Source organism: Pan paniscus, chromosome 16, assembly GCF_029289425.2.
Source record: "Pan paniscus chromosome 16, NHGRI_mPanPan1-v2.0_pri, whole genome shotgun sequence".
Lineage (NCBI taxonomy): Eukaryota > Metazoa > Chordata > Mammalia > Primates > Hominidae > Pan > Pan paniscus.
Genome location: NC_073265.2, coordinates 12,558,139 through 12,576,824, shown reverse-complemented (window position 1 = coordinate 12,576,824; position 18,686 = coordinate 12,558,139). Strand labels below are relative to the sequence as shown.

The window sequence follows — 18,686 nt, the reverse complement described above, 5'->3', positions numbered from 1 at the left end:
CGCCACAGGCTCCAGCGTGCAGCAGCAGACTGCTGCCGCCTTCGCCAAACTCTGCAGGAGAACTACAGGATAACACCCGACAACCTGCAATAGCGCGACGCCCCCTTAGCATACCTTATATACTGGGGGGTTGTGCAGGCCTGGTTCTCGGACTTCACGTTCTGATTGGATGAGAGAAACATCTATGCCTACTCTGATTGGACGTTATTTTCATGTTCTGATTGGGTGAGAACAAGTCTTAGGCTAACCAATCAGAACGTGACAATAAAGTCCAATCAGAGTAGGCCTAGTGTTTTCCTCTCATCCAATCAGAACATGTAGCTTATAATCTCGCTATATAAAGCATGTTAAGAGGGAGAGTTGCACTATTCCAGCCTCGTCGGCGTCTGACTTCATAGCTGCTGCGTTCCCAGCTTGGAGTAGGAGGTGCCACCCACTGCACGCTGGAGGCTGCAGCCTACCGGGCTGTGGCTGGCCTCCCTGGCTCACCACCTCGCCGGCTTGCCTCGCCTTGCCTGGCTGGCTTACCTCGCCGGCTTGCCTCGCCCGCTGCGGTTGGTGGCAGCGATGGTCACTGCAACCGGCCAGAGTGTAGAAAGGCGTCGGGGTAAGTGCGCTATCCAGGGCCGCACAGCCCGTGGCCTGGGACGGGTTGGGAGCCCTATCTCAGGCGTCACTGCCCGCCTTGGGTGGCTGGTTAGGTGTGCTATCTGGGCTGTGCTGCCTGCACCGGGGGGTGGTTTGGGGGCCCTAACCAGGGCTGCACTGCCCTCGGCGGGGAGCCAGTTGGGGAAACTATCCCAGACTGTATTGCTGGCAACAGTGAGGTGGGCTAAGTGTCCTATCCAGGGCTGCACTGCACGGCTGTTGGGAGGGGTGGCGGTTTCGGGTTGAGGGTGCTATGGGGTGCTGCAATGCCCGTGGTTCGGGGAGGCGGGGCGGTTTGGGTGTGTTGGGTGCGCTATTGCGGGGGGCTACACTGCTGGTGGCAGGGGGCAGGGTGGGTTGGGGGCCGTATCAGGGGCTGCACTGATTGTTTTAGCTAGGGTTTCCAGTACTATGTTAAATAACAGTGGTGACAGTGGGCATCCTTATCATGCTCCAGATCTTAGAGGAAAAGCTTTCCATTTTTCCCCATTCCATATGATTCTAGCTGTGGGTGTCTCTCATGTGGTTTCTATTGTGTTGCAGTATGTTTCTTCTGTACCCGTTTTTTGAGGATTTGTAGCATGTTCCCCAAATTGAATATACCATTTTTTAAAAAGAGACTGAGTCTTGCTGTTATGTTGCCCAGGCTGGTCTAAAACTTCTGGACTTACGCGATCCTCTTTTGCCTCAGCCTTCAGATAGCTGCAGCTATAAGCATGCACCACTGCACCCAGCTTGAAGATACTGTATTTTTAATTCCATATTGTCAAGCATTTAAGTTACTTTTCTTTAAAAAATTAATATTAATTCAAAGGAAGAAATTGGCAGAGTGAAAAGACAACCTACAGAATGGGAGAAAATATTTGCAAAGTATGTATCCAGCAGAGGATTAATATCCAGAATATACAAGGAACTCTTGACATCTCAATAGCAAAAAAAAAAAAAAAAAAAGAATCCAACTGAAAAATGGGCAAATGACCTGAATAGATATTTCTTAAAAGACGACAGACACATGACCAACAAATATGTTTTCCAAAAAAGCTCAACCTCACTAGTCATCAGGGAAATGCAAATCAAAACCACAATGAGGTGTCATCTCACCCCACTTAGAATGGCTACTATCAAAAAGACAAAAAATAGCAAATGCTGGCAAAGATGTGGAGAAAAGTGAACACTTAAATGTGGCTAGTGGAAATGTAAACTAGTAGAGCCACTATGGAGAAGAGTGTGGAGGTTCCTCAAAAAACTGCAAATAGAACTATTATGTGGTCCAACAATATATTATTGGACATTTATCCAAAGAAAAGGAAATCAGTATATTGACGAGACATCTGCACCCCCGTGTTTATTGCAGCACTATTCACAATAGCCAAGATATGGAATCATCCTAAGTATCTAACAACAGATGCATGCATAAAGAAAATATGGTATACATACACAATGGAATACTATTCAGCCATAAGCAAGAATGAAATCCTGTAGTTTGAGGCACATGGATTGAACTGGAGAACATTATATTTAGTGAAGTAAGCCAGGGACAGAACATTAAGTACTGTGTGTTCTCATTCCTTTGTGGAAGCTAAAAAAACGTTGATCTCATAGAGGTAAAAAGTAGAACAGAATACTACAGGCTGGGAAGCATAGGGTGCAGGGACGGTAGAAAGCAATTTGTTAAAGTTTTCAAAATTACAGCTAGATAGGAAGAGCAAGTTCTAGTGTTGTATAGCACTGTAAGATGACTGTAATTAACAACAATATGTTACACAGTTTCAAAGAGTTAGGAGGAGGATGTTGAATATTCCCAGCACAAAGAAATGATTAATGAGATTATGGATATGCTAATTACCTCGATTTGATCTCTGCATATCTATGGGAATGTTACTATGTTCTTCATAAATACTAATAAATACATCAAAAATTTTAAAATTAATAATGAACAAAAGATAAGGGGCCCTGAACTCTAGCTTTAGGGCTGAATTGTATCCAGTCAGATGGTTTATATGTTATTTAAACTTTCACTTTAAATTTGGAGCGGAAATATGTTTGGAAATCCTTACTTTTAGTATGTTGATTTGTGTGTGTGTGAGGTAAACTTGGTTGGCTATTGGCAAATGTACTGGGTAGCTACTTAGTAAAACATTTCCTTCCAGTGTTTCAGCTTTCTGATTCTTAGAACATGTGTATATTTAACATAATATGCATTATCACTTTTGAAAGTAGTTATTCTAACACTTATTTGTGCTAAATTAGAATATGAATTTGGGAACTATTACTCTTTTCTATGGTCTGGAATAATTTAAGTAATAGAAATTATCTGATTAGATAGAAATTCATTGTAAAATCATCAATTTAGAAGCTCTTAAGATTTCCTTTGACTTTTACTTATTAGTTTTAAAGAAAAAATAAATTGACATAATGGAAATTTTCACTATACATCAGGAAGGGAATTCATTGGAAAAGTAAGCTTCCTACTCCCTCTTGACCTTCAGTTTATACTTTTCTTTCTAAGTCAAGTACTGCTACTGGTTTCTTATGCTGTTTCTAGAACTAGCCTATTGTCTATTTAAAATAACTCTTTAATCACCTTTTATTTGAGCTGCCTTATGGATCTATGTAGTTTTTCTGTCTCTCTTTAAAATTTTTTATGCGGTAGAATACACATAACATAAAATTTACCATCTTAGCCATTTTTAAGTACACAGTTTAGTAGCGCCATCTTTCACAGTGTTGTGCAACCAATCTCCAAAACCTTTTCATCGTGCAAAACAAATTCTGTATCTATTCAACTGCTCTCCATTCTTCCCTACCTGCAACTCCTGCAACCATCCTTCTACTTTCTGTCTGAATTTCACTATGTCACATAAGTGGAATCATACAGCATTTGTCTTTTTGACATGGGCTTATTTTACTTAGCATAATGTCCTCCAGTTCCATTCATGTTGCCTTGAAAGGCAGGATTTCATTTTTTATGGCTGAAATAGTATTCATCTTGTAGCGTGTCAGGATTTCCTTCCTCTTGAAAGCTGAATGATATTCCATTGTATGTATATACCAACATTTTATTGATCTAAATGTATCTGCCAATGGATTTTCCGGTTGTTTCCACCTTTTGACTATTATAAATAATGCTACTGTGAACATGGGTGTGCAAATAACTTCAAGGCCCTGCTTTCGTTCTTCCGAATATATATCCAGAAGCGGAATTGCTGGATCATATGGTTATTCTATTTTTAATTTTTTGAAGAATTTCTGTTATTTTTAAAGTCACTTTTGATGGTTTGTTCTTTCTAGAAAACATGTTTTTCAATTTTATCAGTGCAGAGTTGTATATAATATTTATATATTTTATTTGTACAATTAAAGGTTGTATTTTATTTCTATATTATCATATAATTACCTTCAGTATCTATGTTTGTAACTGTTTCCTCATTTCTTTTTTTCCTCGTTCATGTTTACTATTTTATTGGTCTTTAAAACCTAGGCTTGCTTTTTTTTTTTTTTTTTTTTTTTTTTTTTTTTTTTGAGACAGAGTCTTACTCTGTCGCCCAGGCTGGAGTGCAGTGGCGCGATCTCCGCTCACTGCAAGTTCCGCCTCCCAGGTTCACACCATTCTCCTGACTCAGCCTCTCCTGAGTAACTGGGACTACAGGTGCCCAACACCACGGCCGGCTAATTGTTTTTTTATGTTTTTAGTAGAGACGGGGTTTCACCATGTTAGCCCAGGATGGTCTCCATCTCCCAACCTCGTGATCCGCCCACCTCAGCCTCCCAAAGTGCTGGGATTACAGGCGTGAGCCGCCATGCCCGGCCTACTTCTTTTTTTGTCATTTCTAATTGACTGGTAAGTACATTATATCATTACTGCAGCAGATTTATGTTACGGTGTTTTACCTGTTTATATTAGAATCAGTTTATGTTTCTGGAATCTGGAATAGGATAATACCTATTTGATTTGAAATTGGACAGATAGTAGCTTTATGTTGGTCCAGATAATCTCATTTCTCATTTGGACAAGATATTTGAGGGTTTGAAAAATTCCTGTGATGATTAAAGGAGAAAACTCTTGTGAGTTATTGTATGCTGAGACACACACACACACACACATATGCAGTTTATTGCATTGTTGGATTTTATACATAAAATTACCCAAGTTGCAAATATATGTCTTACAACTTTGACTCTCAGGATAGTGCAGCAGGATGAAGCGCAACCGCCCCCGCCCCTCCTTCCCCGATTTGCCAACAAGGGCAGACCAAACTAGAAGTGTGGCGCTGTACATGTTTCTGTGGAACCCTGACAGTGAAGCTGTTCTGGTTGCCATGTCCTGTTTCCGCCACCTCTGTGAGGAAGCAGATACCTGGTGTGGGGTGGATGAAGTGTCAGTGCATCACCTCTTGCCCAACTGTAGCACATTCATGGAGTTTGCCTCTGTCAGCAATGTGATGTCAACAGGTAAATGTGAATAGTGGTTTTTTTACTCAACCTGCCTGAAACACGTGACATCTGATTGTGAGAATGTATTTAAGGTTACTACTTTGTAAGTTTACAGGGGAAATTCAAGTAGCTTACTTGAAATCCTTTTCTGAACAAAGAAATGAAACAAAGATGAAAAGAAAAAGCATTTGAAATAGTCTCCCACTGAGTTTTTAATATGCTATACGTTTTAAAAATAACTGGCAGTATATGTTACTATCAGTTGTGATCATATAATTTACTCCACCTAAGTTGTAGATAGTGAAGTTTTACGCACATTGGCATATGTTTTGAGTAAATTATAGGTGGGAATAGCTATTTTGTGCTGTGGACATTGTAGAGTCTAAGATAAGTACCTTTCCTGTGAGGTTAGTGAAAGGAAGTTTTTGGCTTTATCATTTGAGGCATTTGCTCTGCTCCTCCTACTCTGCCTTTTGGGTAGGGCTTATGAGGTTCTCCATTGGCAGGCAGGGCTCTAAGTGCAGTGACTTGATTGGCTGTTGTATTTGCTTAGGAACAGCAGCACTTGAGAAAGAGTGATGGCACTGCTGAGGCGCACTTAGCATCCCACTGCAGGAAACACTGAGGTGTGCTCTTAGCAAGAGAAACACCCCTCCTAGGCGCCCACCCTCAATTTTGGAAACCTATTGTTACATATGTGTAATCAGGAATAGCTTTTGAAGTAAATCCAAGATATGTGCGCGTTAGAAGTGTAATATCTGAGTACTTATTATACATCAAGTTTGAAACTTGGCCATTGCTGATTGACGTTTAGCTCTAGACTTAAAGTTGCTTTCAAGTGATAATTGCCTTCATTTTAGGCTTGGGAAGATACACATGCAAAATGGGAACAAGCAACAAAACTAATCTTTAACTATCCAAAAGCCAAAATGGATGATAGCCAGGTAAGTCTGTAAAGTTGCCTTTTGTCTATTAACTGATCTGCTAAATATATGTCCTTCTCTTTGGTAATCTTTCACGAGTCACTCAGTAAAGTAAGCATATAGTTGTCTGAAGACTGATATTTAGTTGTGGTTTATCCAGACCTGTACTTCGTAATATGGTAGCCACTAGCTACGTGTGACTATTTAAATTTTAACATAATGAAAATTAAATACAATTTAGTTCCTCAATCATATAGTAGCCACATTGCAAGTACCCAGTAGCCACATATGACAGTCTGGACAGCAGAGAGAGAAAATGTTTCCATCATCACAGAAATACTGGGCAGCACTGCTAGAGACTGTTGCAGAGACCATTTCTTTATCTTTTCTTGCTCTTTATCCCTTCATCAGGGTGTTTCACAGAATTTTCAGAAAAGGAGCAACAGAGGTAGAGAAAAAAAACATGGAAACAATTCATTTTGCTATTTTGTGAAGTATTCTAATTAAGGAATGTCTTGGGCAAAAGATTGAACCCATAGATTAAATGAAATTTTAAAATGTGGACAGTTCATTCAACTATTACTATTGACTATATTATCTGTTACTCTGGAAATTGATGAGTTGGTGTTTATGTGTAATTGGTTTGTAATGTTCATATTCCTCTCATTATTAGGCGATTTATAAAAACTGGTTATTCCCCCATGTTTTTTTTCTGTCATAATTACAATAAGAAAAATGTTATGTTTTTATGAAGCAAAATTGTGTACCTAATAGCTTTATTTGGAGGGGACATGTAGCTTTAGAATGAAAGCTTTTGGGGGTATAACTGTTTAATATATAATTACATACCATACAATTCACCCATTTAAAGTATCCAATTCAGTGGCTGTTTTTAGTATATTCCCAGAGTTGTGCAACCATTACCACAGTCCGTTTTAGAACAATTTCATCAATTGAGGAAAAAAAACCCTGTATCCTTTAGCTATTTCTGCCTCTAACACCCTACCCCACCTCCCCGGGACTTTCTTGTCTCTCTTCCCCCGGCTTCTCCAGCCCTAGGCAACCATGAATCTACTTTCTGTCTCTGCAGATTTGTCTCTGCTGGATCTTTTCTGTAAATGGAATTTTAGAATATGTGGGCTTTTGTGATTAGCTTCTTTCACTTAGCATAATGTTTCCAAGGTTCATCCATGTGAAATCAAAGCTTTTTAAAAGAAATTTGATACTTGGGCGATTATATTAGTGTATGACAAAAATAAATCAGTGGCTCTTTAAAAATGTATATGGTAATTTTTGGGGTTGATTTTAATGTGTTTTTTACATTTTTTGTACTTTTGTCACGGAAGAAATGTTGGATAAAGAGTAATTTGTCAAGTCTCAACTAATTTAGGTTTAATTCATGCTTTGCCCAAAAATTTCATGTTTAGGCTGCTGAAAGTTTCATATGACCATTGTTAGGAGTCGAGTGTCCCATCTGAGTGGAGGAGGATGCGCAGATTTGTCTGACACAGACTCCCTACAGGAATGGATCAACATGACCGGCTTCCTTTGTGCCCTTGGGGGGGGAGTGTGCCTCCAGCAGAGAAGTAATTCTGGCCTGGCAACCTATAGCCCACCCATGGGTCCAGTCAGTGAATGTCAGGGTTCCATGATTTCAGTGATGTCCTCAGAGGGAAACGCAGGTACACCTGTCAGCAAATGTATGGATCAGCTGTTGTCCTTAATGCTGTGTAACCTTGAGGAAGTGGGACTTCAAATACGGACCAATGATAAAGACCTGGTGGGTCTAGAATTGAGTCCTGCTCTTTATCTGATGCTATTTAACAAACTGAAGAATGCCATCAGCAAGTTTTTTGACTCCCAAGGACAGGTAAAGTGTGCTCTTTTTTATTTTTCACCTTGTTTGAAATAAGGAAGGCTTTTTCTTTCCAATTATTTAAATGAGGTGCTCACAGTTTTTAAAAATTGCCAAAAAATTGCAGAAAGAAGAGTCATCTCAATGTAGGGGTCAGCTTGCTGCTTAGGAACTCTGGCGTGTATGTGTGCCTGAGGGTATACCTGCCTTGTGTATGGGTATGAGTGTCTGCATGTATCTGTATGCTTGTTTGGCTGTGTGCCTGTGGGTGCACTTCTGTGTTTGTGTGTTTAGATCAGTTGGTTGCATCTCTCTAGAGGTCTGTCTTCTGGGCATTGATGGCAAATGATTAATATATTTGTTCTTTCTATAGGTTTTATTGACGGATACCAACACTCAATTTGTAGAGCAAACCATAGCTATAATGAAGAACTTGCTAGATAATCATACTGAAGGCAGCTGTGAACATCTAGGGCAAGCTAGCATTGAACCAATGATGTTATATCTGGTCAGGTAAGCGTTCTACTGAAAGAGATCAGAAAAACCTCTTACACATTGATATTGGTAGTAATTGATAAAATAATTTGCCATTCTTTACTGCACACAAACTAGGGTGTGACAATAAGGTAACCAGAAGGTGTGTACGTTCTCATAAAAATAAATATTGTTTTCAGACTTACATTTAGTTCATTTTATTTGATGACTAAAGTATTTTGAATGCTTTCTCTTTTGTCTATATCTGATAATTTTTTCATTGTCTCTGTGTCTGTACAGGTATGTTCGTGTGCTTGGGAATATGGTCCATGCAATTCAAATAAAAACGAAACTGTATCAGTTGGTTGAAGTAACGATGGCAAGGAGAGATGACCTCTTACTTTGCCAAGAGATGAAATTTAGGTGAGTTCTCAAAAGAGCAATGTAGGGTCTTGTAAATCTTAATTTGTTGAATGAAGTACAGAAATAGAGTAGATACCTGGTTACTGGTAGAAAGGAAGGTATAAAAAGAGAGCAATTTACATGTTTGTGTTTCTCTACGTCTCTCCTCAAATTTCCGTAAGCTTTGTGCCTGTGGCAAGCCTCCCTTTTTCTAAAACTGTGCTGTACTTGAGCTAAGAATTTGATTCTGTTTCCAATTTGATACCATAAATAAGGGCCATGTTGGAGGTTAAATATCCACGTTGCTTGTTCCCTTCTGGCTTTTACGTCTGTGACATCAGTATCTCTTTTATAAAGTCGTCATGTCACCTGGGTTATCTGCCAAATTATTTGCACTGTAAGAAATCTTACACAATTAAAGGTGTGTGTGTGTGTGGCTTCAAAAAAATTGTTTGCTGTTTCTCTTTCCTCCGCCATTCTATAGGAATAAGATTGTAGAATATCTGACAGTCTGGGTTATGGGAACATCAAACCAAGCAGCAGATGATGATGTAAAATGTCTTACAAGGTAAAAAAGAGAATGACCTTCAAGTATTAGTGGGTTTTCCTGTAAGAATTATAATTACTTCATTACAGCTTTATACTTGTATTTTATGTGTATTTAAATTTTTTAGATGTCAAACTTTTGTGGTTGAAATATGTAAACATACTAATTTTTATTACTACTTTTTTTTGACTGATAGACTTTCTGTAAAAATAAATGTGCGAGAGCGGTATGTTTGGGAAGTTAGTGTTGTCAGTTTATGAAGAATAGTCTACCATTATTGGGAAATAAGGTACATAAAGCCTCAGATTGCATTTATGTTATGATTAGATAGAAAAAGGTATTATTTGAGGAACTCATTGTGTTGGTCTTTCTAAAAAATAATTGATTTCCTGATTCAGGCACCAGAGACAGAAAAAAAAGGAAGTAATTAAGTGTAATTAAGTCTGCTTTAATGATAAATACTTATTGACACATATCAGAAAGTGATTAAACACTATGGACTGTATAATAAGCCTTTACATATGTTTCTTTGACCAAGCCTAGCTTTATAATATGGTTGTCTCTCAGTATCTGTCAGGAATTGGTTCCAGGAACCACCCCCCAAACTCCTGCCCACATCTCACTTCCATGAACACTAAAATCCACAGACTGAAGTCCCTGATACAAAATGTCATAGTATTTGCATATAAACTACGCACATCCTCCCATATATTTTAAATTATCATTAGATTACTTATAATATCTAATAAATATAAATGTTATATAAATACAAGTTGTTATACCATATTGTTTAGGGAATAACGACAAAGAAAAATCTGTACATGTTGAGTACAGATGAAACCCTACTTTTTTTTCCCCTAAATAGTTTCAATCCATGGTTGGTTGAATCCGTGGATACAGAACTCGCTGAGACAGAGGGCCAATTGTACATGTTTCTGATTGAAGATAGTCATTTTGCCAAGATTACTTTGTAGAAAGTTAGTATTGCCTTCTCCTCATTTGAGATGATTTTGTATTCTGGGATCTGCATATTAATTCAAATTATTTGGGTTGTGCTAATAATTTGTTTAATGAAACAGGTAGTTCCTAAAGTTTATATCTGTTAATAAGAGGTTTATTTGAGAGGAAGTGAAATAACCTGAAAGATTTATGGTCTCTAATTTTTTTTTTCAGAGATTTGGAGCAGGCAAGCATGGAAGCAGTAATTTCTCTTCTAGCTGGTCTCCCTGTGCAGCCTGAGGAAGGAGATGGTGTGGAATTGATGGAAGCCAAAGGGGACACAGTTATTTCTTAAGTAAATTTCAGTCACCAAAAAACACAAAGCAAAAGCAAATAAAGCCCCCCGCCGCCACACACACACACACACTCACACACACAAAGACAAAACAAAACAAAAACAAAAAAACAAAAAAGAAAACAAAGAAATGTTCCCCATGCAGAACTAGGATTAGGAAAATAACTGTGTTTTATGATTTTTAAAGAAAATAATATGATCCCTGAAATTTTGCTTATAATAAAACCCAGATTGCTTCACTAAGTCATTTACAAAAGTGACATTGTGTAAGCTGTTTGGACCACTAATTTTATATACTAAACATTAAAAATGACACATTTACCAGGAAACATTGCATCTATTTGATGCTTATGTTATGAAAGGTATGCTAGGCTATATCAGGTATAATCATGCCCAACACAGCATGCTTCATAATGAGTCACCCTGGCTGATTATCCCGAGAGAGGAGAGAAGCAGTTAATCCAGGGCCAGTCACACCGTGCACATGTGATTGTTTTGGAATGTCTGATTAGCTTTCTAGTTGATACGGCCTTTGCTATGTAAAGGTCAGTCTTTTTATTTCTCAGATACTTCACACTATTTATGAACCTTTTGAGTGACTGCAGTGAAGCTGAAGATGAAAGTGCACAAACAGGTGGCAGGAAACGTGGCATGTCTCAGAGGTTGGCATCACGGAGGCACTGTGCAGTCCTTGCAATGTCAAACTTACTCAGTGCCAGCATAGACGGTGGTCTCATGCACTCCATAGGTGAGATCAAATGAAAGTTTCATATAGAAATACACAGCCTAGAGAACTGGCTTGTAAGATAAGCAAAAATTACTTCAGCAAGGCCATGTTAGTAAATTTGCATCCATTTGTCCACATCAGGTTTAGGGTACTACAAGGATCTCCAGACAGCTACATTTATGGAAGTTCTGATGAAAATCCCTCAACAAGGCACAGAATTTGACACACTTCAGAAACGGTATTGGCTGATGGGTTTGAGCAATTGGTGGAACTGGTCACAGTGATGGGTGATCAAGGAGAGCTCCCTATAGCGATGGCTCTGGCCAGTGTGGTTCCTTGTTCTCAGTGGGTAAGTGCATAGAGTAAGTGGGGAAGAAAAGTGCCTGGCACATAGCAAATCCTTCAGAACATATTTGTTCAATAAATGTTTGTTGAATGAATTGATAAAATTTTAGAGCCAGAAGAAATCTTAGATGTTTAGTTAGGTGACTTTTCAGCTGTAGGGAAGTGGTTGGCACTGCTAGACCTGACTAGTGTCCTATATCATTTCATCCCACTGAAAAATTCCATTTAAACACTGATTAAAAATCACTGATCTACTCCGCTGTCTTCATATATTTGAGAAGGTAATTAAGTTAAACCTAATTTCAGTCAGTTGTTGCAACGCTGGAATTGGAATCCACAATTTGTGCCTGTTTACTACCTCCAGTTTGCTGTTCTTTTCCCCATAATATCTTACACAATTTTTAAAAATGTAAGCACTGTATTTGCATTTGATATTATGATATTGTTTGTTTTAAACACTGAAAACATCATATGGCTATTAGGTCTCTCTCTTAATTTAATGAAAAATTTTCCTCAAATCACATCGTTCCTAATACATGTGAAAACGTTGAGAAGGGTGGTGGTTCCTTTCCAGTGTTAAAAGGCTATTTCCTTTTTAGTGTACCAAAAATGGTTTCACTTATAGTAAAGTATAACTAATAAGGTAATCTGTCATTGTAGATTTGTTTCTGCTTAAAGCTGTAGGATATTTGTTACACCTGTACTTAAAGTAAAATTCAAACTCCTTATCCTGTCCTACAAGGCTCCACCTGATTTGGGCCCTGCCTCCTCTCTAACATCATCTTATGCCATTTTCCTTCTTGTTCACCAAAGCCACACCAGCTACCTTTCTGTCCCTCCTTGTTAGACTTGTTTCTGCCTTAAGCACCCTTGCTGCTGCCACCACCTGAAATGCTTCTCCTCTGGTATTTTATTTTGGTGAGAACGCCTAGCATGAGATCTACCCTCTAACATATTTTTAAGTGTAGAATACAGTATTGCTATCTGTAGGCACAATGCTGCACCACAGATCTCTAGAACTTACCTTGTATAACTGAAATTTTATACTGATTGATTAGCAACAGCCCCAAATCATTGAAATCTTCCTAAAGCCTAAAATTACTTCACAAACGTTCAAATGTTTTGAAAGTGACTATTGTGAATTATCTTATTAGGATCTACCTATGATTAGCACTGAAAATACTCAGTAAGTTTTTAAATAAAGAATCAGTTAAGTTCAAGTAGCTTTAATTTGTTGTTGAGTTTTATATTAAATGACTCTGAGAAGGAATTTTCTATTAGGCCAGATCTCACCTATCACATTATTGTAATCCTGGGACCAGGCAAGAATTAGAGAGCTATGGGCCATGATCCTGGCCCTTGTTGTTACTACTTGAGGATTGAGGCATCTTTTTATGGCTACCCCTATTCTCTATAAATTTCTTCTTGTGATTAAACAGTGATTTACCAGTAGATCATTTTTCTTGAGTGTACCCCAAACTGCTTTACTAGAGGGAGTTATAAGGATGTCATTTAGGTAATTGGAATTTCAGCCCTCATCCCTGTCCCCCTTGCTTTGTATGTAAATCTGGCTGATCTCTGGGTTCTGAACACCCAGTTCCTTTTCTTCCTGATTTCTCAAAAATCCTATAGTCTTTCTCTTTTTGTCATGTCTCTACCTAGTCTATGTTCAGCATTCACTGAGTTCCCCTGACTGTATGAGAAGAGTAGAACTCTTCTGATCATCAGTCTTATTTCTGCTCTGTGCAAATGCTTGTACAAATCAAACTAAAGTATTCGCTGTCATCTTCTGTTTCTGTTCTCTTTCATTTTGTGATGTAATTTGAACTGAATCTTGGAGATTTTGTCTCCTGGTAAAGCCTAGGCCTCTCTTAATAGCTTTCACCAGTTAATCCTTGGAATTAACAGCTATTGTAGACATCGTATATAGTCATCTATCATAAACAATATACGCAGATAAATCTCAGGAGAAATATTAATCAGTCACCTTTGCCTTAATTTAGCAAGTAGTTGTCAACTTTGGGTTTACGTTTTTGCCACTCTTCAGCTATCTACCTGAGAACAAAAATGCACTAACCTGATTTTGTTTTGTTCTCAGGATGAACTGGCTTGAGTTCTGGTTACTCTATTTGGTTCTCGGCATTTACTCTACCAACTGCTCTGGAACATGTTTTGTAAAGAAGTAGAATTGGCAGACTGACTCCATTCAGACTCTCCTCTGAGGCAACAGTTTGGCCAGTAAAATAATGACACTCTGTTTCAAGGTTTGTATCATTCATTTTGTGTGTGTGTGTGTGTGTGTGTGTGCTGAGGTATGTCAAGTAATGATTATGTACAGAATGTGCAGAGCTGATTGTCTTCTTTTAAGGTAAAATGTATGGAGCAGGCATAATAAAGTCCTACTCATGCATTTCTATAGGTATATGGTGCTACTTATCTATAAAAACTCCTGGATCCTTTATTACGAATTGTGATCACATCCTCTGATGGGCAACATGTTAGCTTTGAAGTGGATCCTACCAGTTTTATCATCTTTTCACATAAAAGTGCTCTTTTTTTTTTTTTGCTAACACTGCATGAAGCAAGGCCCTCATAACTTCTCCTCTTGATCATTAAAATTTGTTTTTAATTATAAAAGTTATATACAAATATGCTTTTCTTTAATGATATCTGTAATTTTTTTTAAGTTATCCTTCTTTTTATCTGCCTTAGATCCAGGGACAGACAGGAGAAGGATGTCTTTGGCTTCTGCCTCCACAGACCGTTACTAGTTAAGGCTCTTTCCTTTTTCCATGACTTTACATATCACTTTACACAGTCACTTGCATGCTCTGTCACCCAGGCTGGAGTGCAGTGGCACGATGGCTCACCGCAACCTCCACCTCCTGGGTTCAAGTGATTCTCGTGCCTCAGCCTCCCAAGTAGCTGAGATTACAGGCGTGCACCACCACGTCCAGCTAATTTTTCTATTTTTAGTAGAGATGGAGTTTCACCATGTTTGCCAGGCTGGTCTGGAACTCCTAACCTCAATTGATCCACCAGCCTCAGTCTCCCAGAATGCTGGGATTACAGGCGTGAGCCACCATGCCCAACCAGAGAATTGTCTGTTTTGAGATTAAAATTTGGGAGTTTTAAGAGAACCACTCAGTAGCAGTGATGGTCTATGAATATTCTAAAATTATGTGAAGAAATTTGTGTGAAAGCATACATCCATTTTTCTAACCTTTATCAGATTTCAAAGAGGTTCCTCATCCCCAGAAGGTTGAACACTATACTGGAATAGTCGAAGCACTCAAATTTTTTCTTAATTCTTTATCTTTTTATAGTTTTAGCTAAAACTTCTATATCTAATTCTAAATTTATATATTTCAGCTAAAAATAAATGGTATTTAGGTTTTAAAGCCATTCTAATAAAGCAGCTATATTTACCCACCTTCACCAGTTTCCCCTTATTGAAGGGTTAAGGTTGTTCTTCATGCAATAAACACTGTAACATAAAGAAAGCTTCCTGAACTGTGTGTAGTGTAACTGAAGGTGGGACTATATTGCTACACCTCACCGCTTACAAATACTTTATTCTCTAAAATCTAATTTTTACTAACTTCCTATTAGAGATTACGGAAAGCTATTTTGAGATTATAAGCAGTGATAAGAATGCATTTAAAATGTGGACTTCATGAAGCACTGCGTTGAACAGGATGAAGTGAAATAATCCCGATTCCAGAGTTAATCTGGAGTCAGCCATGTGAATTTAGGACAGGAAATATTAATTTATTGAGGCATTGTGCAAAAAATAGTTACGTGATATTCTGCATGTAAATCTGGGTCCCCCATACCAATATCCTTTGAAAGGAAGGTTTATCCTTGGAATCACAAAATATTGAGTGGAATGCTACAGTTTTGTAATCACTGCTACTTTAAACAGCAGTTAGCCACACTAAGCAAGAATAGCTGTAGAGATTAAAATGTTACATTAAGTGTTCTTTAAAAATGAATATATATGGTATATATAAAAATGTAAATTCCAAAATAATATAATTTTCATCTATAACATGATTTAAAGCAGGGGACACTGGGAAGGGATGGGGGCTGAACCCATTTTATGGCACTCTTCCCAGTCTAAGGTACCTTTTACTTTATCTTAATGTAGAATGTTTTATAAAGAGAAAATCAATCCACTTTAAATATTGGGTTCACATTACTTTTCAGGCTGGAGAACCATTTCTTGAATTCTTAAATTATTTTTATTTGACAGAATTATACATTGAGGTAGACATAGGGGTTCGCTGTTCTGCTGAGATCCTTTTTTCTTTTAGGTCCCCAAGAATTCCCATCCCTCCATGGTTTAAATAATAGGTAGGTTGTTATAAAGGAAGCTGGCAACAGGCAATAACATTACTTGTAAGTAAGTTTTTTTTCCTCAATAGGAATCTAAGATTTTGTTTTTTTATAGCAAGCATTTTTTTCTTCAATTCAGTTGTAACTGGTACACAACAAAACATAAATATGTACTATCAGGTATAGGATGTTTTGGGGGTGTGCTGTTGAAAATTTAGTTTCACCTTATAATGTTGACCACACTTTCATGTCTGTTAATCTTAATAAATTATGATCATCTTTGTGTGAAAATTTGGTCTGTTTTCATGACTCCTCAAACTTGCAGTATAGGTGATGATACAGTGAAGATCTGTTTTCAGGTTTCTTCTACCCATCTCATCCATGAGGTTTTTCTTTCCTCTGAGATACCTAAATTGTACTTTAATATGATACAAGACTAGAATTGAGAGGAAACTTTATTTTCTCATGTTTTGGGAGAAGAAAAAATAGAAATGTGTCATTCATGAGGACTGATTGACTCAGAGTTTGTGTGCAAATTTTGACCTTTGAACTCTTTGTTCCCATGCCCCTGTTTTAATTCAAACCTTATACTCAATTCTCAACTTGTTTTTAGGTGGTTAGCCAACGTTTCCCTCAGAACAGTATCAGTGCAGTAGGAAGTGCCATGTTCCTCAGATTTATGAATCCTGACATTGTCTCACTGTATGAAGCAGGGATTTTAGATAAAAAGCCACCACCTGGAATCGGAAGGGGCTTGAAGTTAATGTCAGAGGTGAATTATTTTGATAATCTAGCTATCTTAAGTTCCCCTTCCAACTAAATTTTCAGCTTTTCTTACAGTACTTCCTCTTACATTTATATTGGAAATACCCTACGGTTTTCAGTTATGTGTTTTTATTTTGTTTATATTACAAAGGAATTCATTAGTTAGGTACCTGATGGACCTTATTTTCATGAGAAAACATTTTATTATAGCAGATGTCTTGTGTCATGAGGATCATTTTTTGCGTAATCATTCTAGACATTCTGAAACAGACTAGAATGAAGGCTGTAGGATTTTTTATTTTAAAAGACATTAAACATTTTTAATATGTATTCGTACATGTAAATATAATTATAATTAGGAAGAATAGAAACACTACCTAAAATAATTTATAGAATGAGAAATGATTGATTTTAACTACTAGCAGAAATTATATCGAGAAAATTCATATTTTTAAAGAATATATTAATGTATAAACTTCATACAATAAATAATCTGATTATTTATAACCCTGTTTTATTGTGTAAATACTTCAGAGTATTGCCAATCATGTTCTCTTCACAAAAGAAGAGCATATGCGGCCTTTCAATGATTTTGTGAAAAGCAGCTTTGATGCAGCTTGAAGGTAAGCTGCTTGCCACTTATTCACTTGCTCTGTTTGAATCAAATATTTTCAGTTTCACATAAATCCATGTACCTGTTTTACATGAAGTTCCGTGTAGGTTTTTTTCTCTTCCTGCTCTAGGTCAAGACATAGCTTGCCTTATTTTATTTTACTGTAAAAGACAGTCTTGAAATAAATTAATTTTTTTATAATTTGGTAGTGATTTTCATATTTGAAAACCAAGAGGCATTTTGGACATGTCTAGTTAAATAAAGGATTTGAGGATGGTACAATATGGGGATAAGGAAGAAATAGGATTCCTTTTATTTAAAACTAAAACCAAATTGGTATTGATAATGCATAAGAATGTTTAATAAGGTTTTTATTGGTATCAGAATATTTGTGATACTTAAATTTGGAAGTGTATCTAAACTAAAATGTTATTCTTTAAACAAAGTAATGCAAACACGTAAGATTTTGTTCATGAGTAACTGAACTTTATGATTTTAGAAAACTTTTCTGCTGGATTTCCATAACCAGTTATTTCACTTTATTTCTCCGAGTTATTGGTTTATCTGTAAAGTGGGGATAAACTCTTTGCCTGAGTTGTTTTTAGAGAGAAAAAATGAGATAATTCATAAGAAAGTGCTTTGTAAATTTATGTCTGGAATTCTGCTTTTCATGCAGTGTGAATCTAATTGATCCTTATCATCTAAGCTAGCCTTGTACAACTCTCTCTTCCAGTTTATCATCATTGTAATTGTTACTGACTTTTATTCTTCTAGGAAAATTGGAGTTTAAAAGGTATATTGCTGAATGACAAGCCATGTTGGAAAGAGAGTGAATGTCAGCACAGGATTCATATTCTGGCAGACTGAGGGCCCAAAGAAAGTTAAAAGGAACAAAGTTTTAATACTGGCTTTGACCTAACAGGCTATATATCTTTCGGGAGGTCTTTTGTCTGGACCTTCATTTCCTTATCTGTAAAATACCAGCCTCTTTCCAAAGTTTCATCCATCTCAATTTTGTTGTTCTTTAACTACAGAAGCTGAAGCCAGGTATCAGAAATGGAAAGCCAACTTTCTCCTTGTCCTTTTTACTTTGTCTAATGACAAATCACGTTGTGGGAAAAAGCCCTCCATATTTGTAATTGTCATCTCAGTTGCTTCACAAAGTTACTTCGTATAAATTTAATTCAAACATAAGTATGGTGTGTCTCTGGTGTTGAAAATTCTAGTGACTTTGCATTTTCTAATGTTTTTTCTTGATATGGCATCTGATTGTCCTACAAGTGATGCAGTAAATCATAGCCTTTCCTTCAGCAGTGACAGC

At 37.3% G+C, this 18,686-nt stretch overlaps 1 pseudogene; it reads left to right on the top strand.

Annotated features, from left to right (window-relative positions):
* The first annotated feature begins 359 nt into the window (after positions 1-359).
* On the top strand, positions 360-14,424 carry LOC100978705 (neurofibromin-like; annotated as a pseudogene).
* The last annotated feature ends 4,262 nt before the right edge of the window (positions 14,425-18,686 follow it).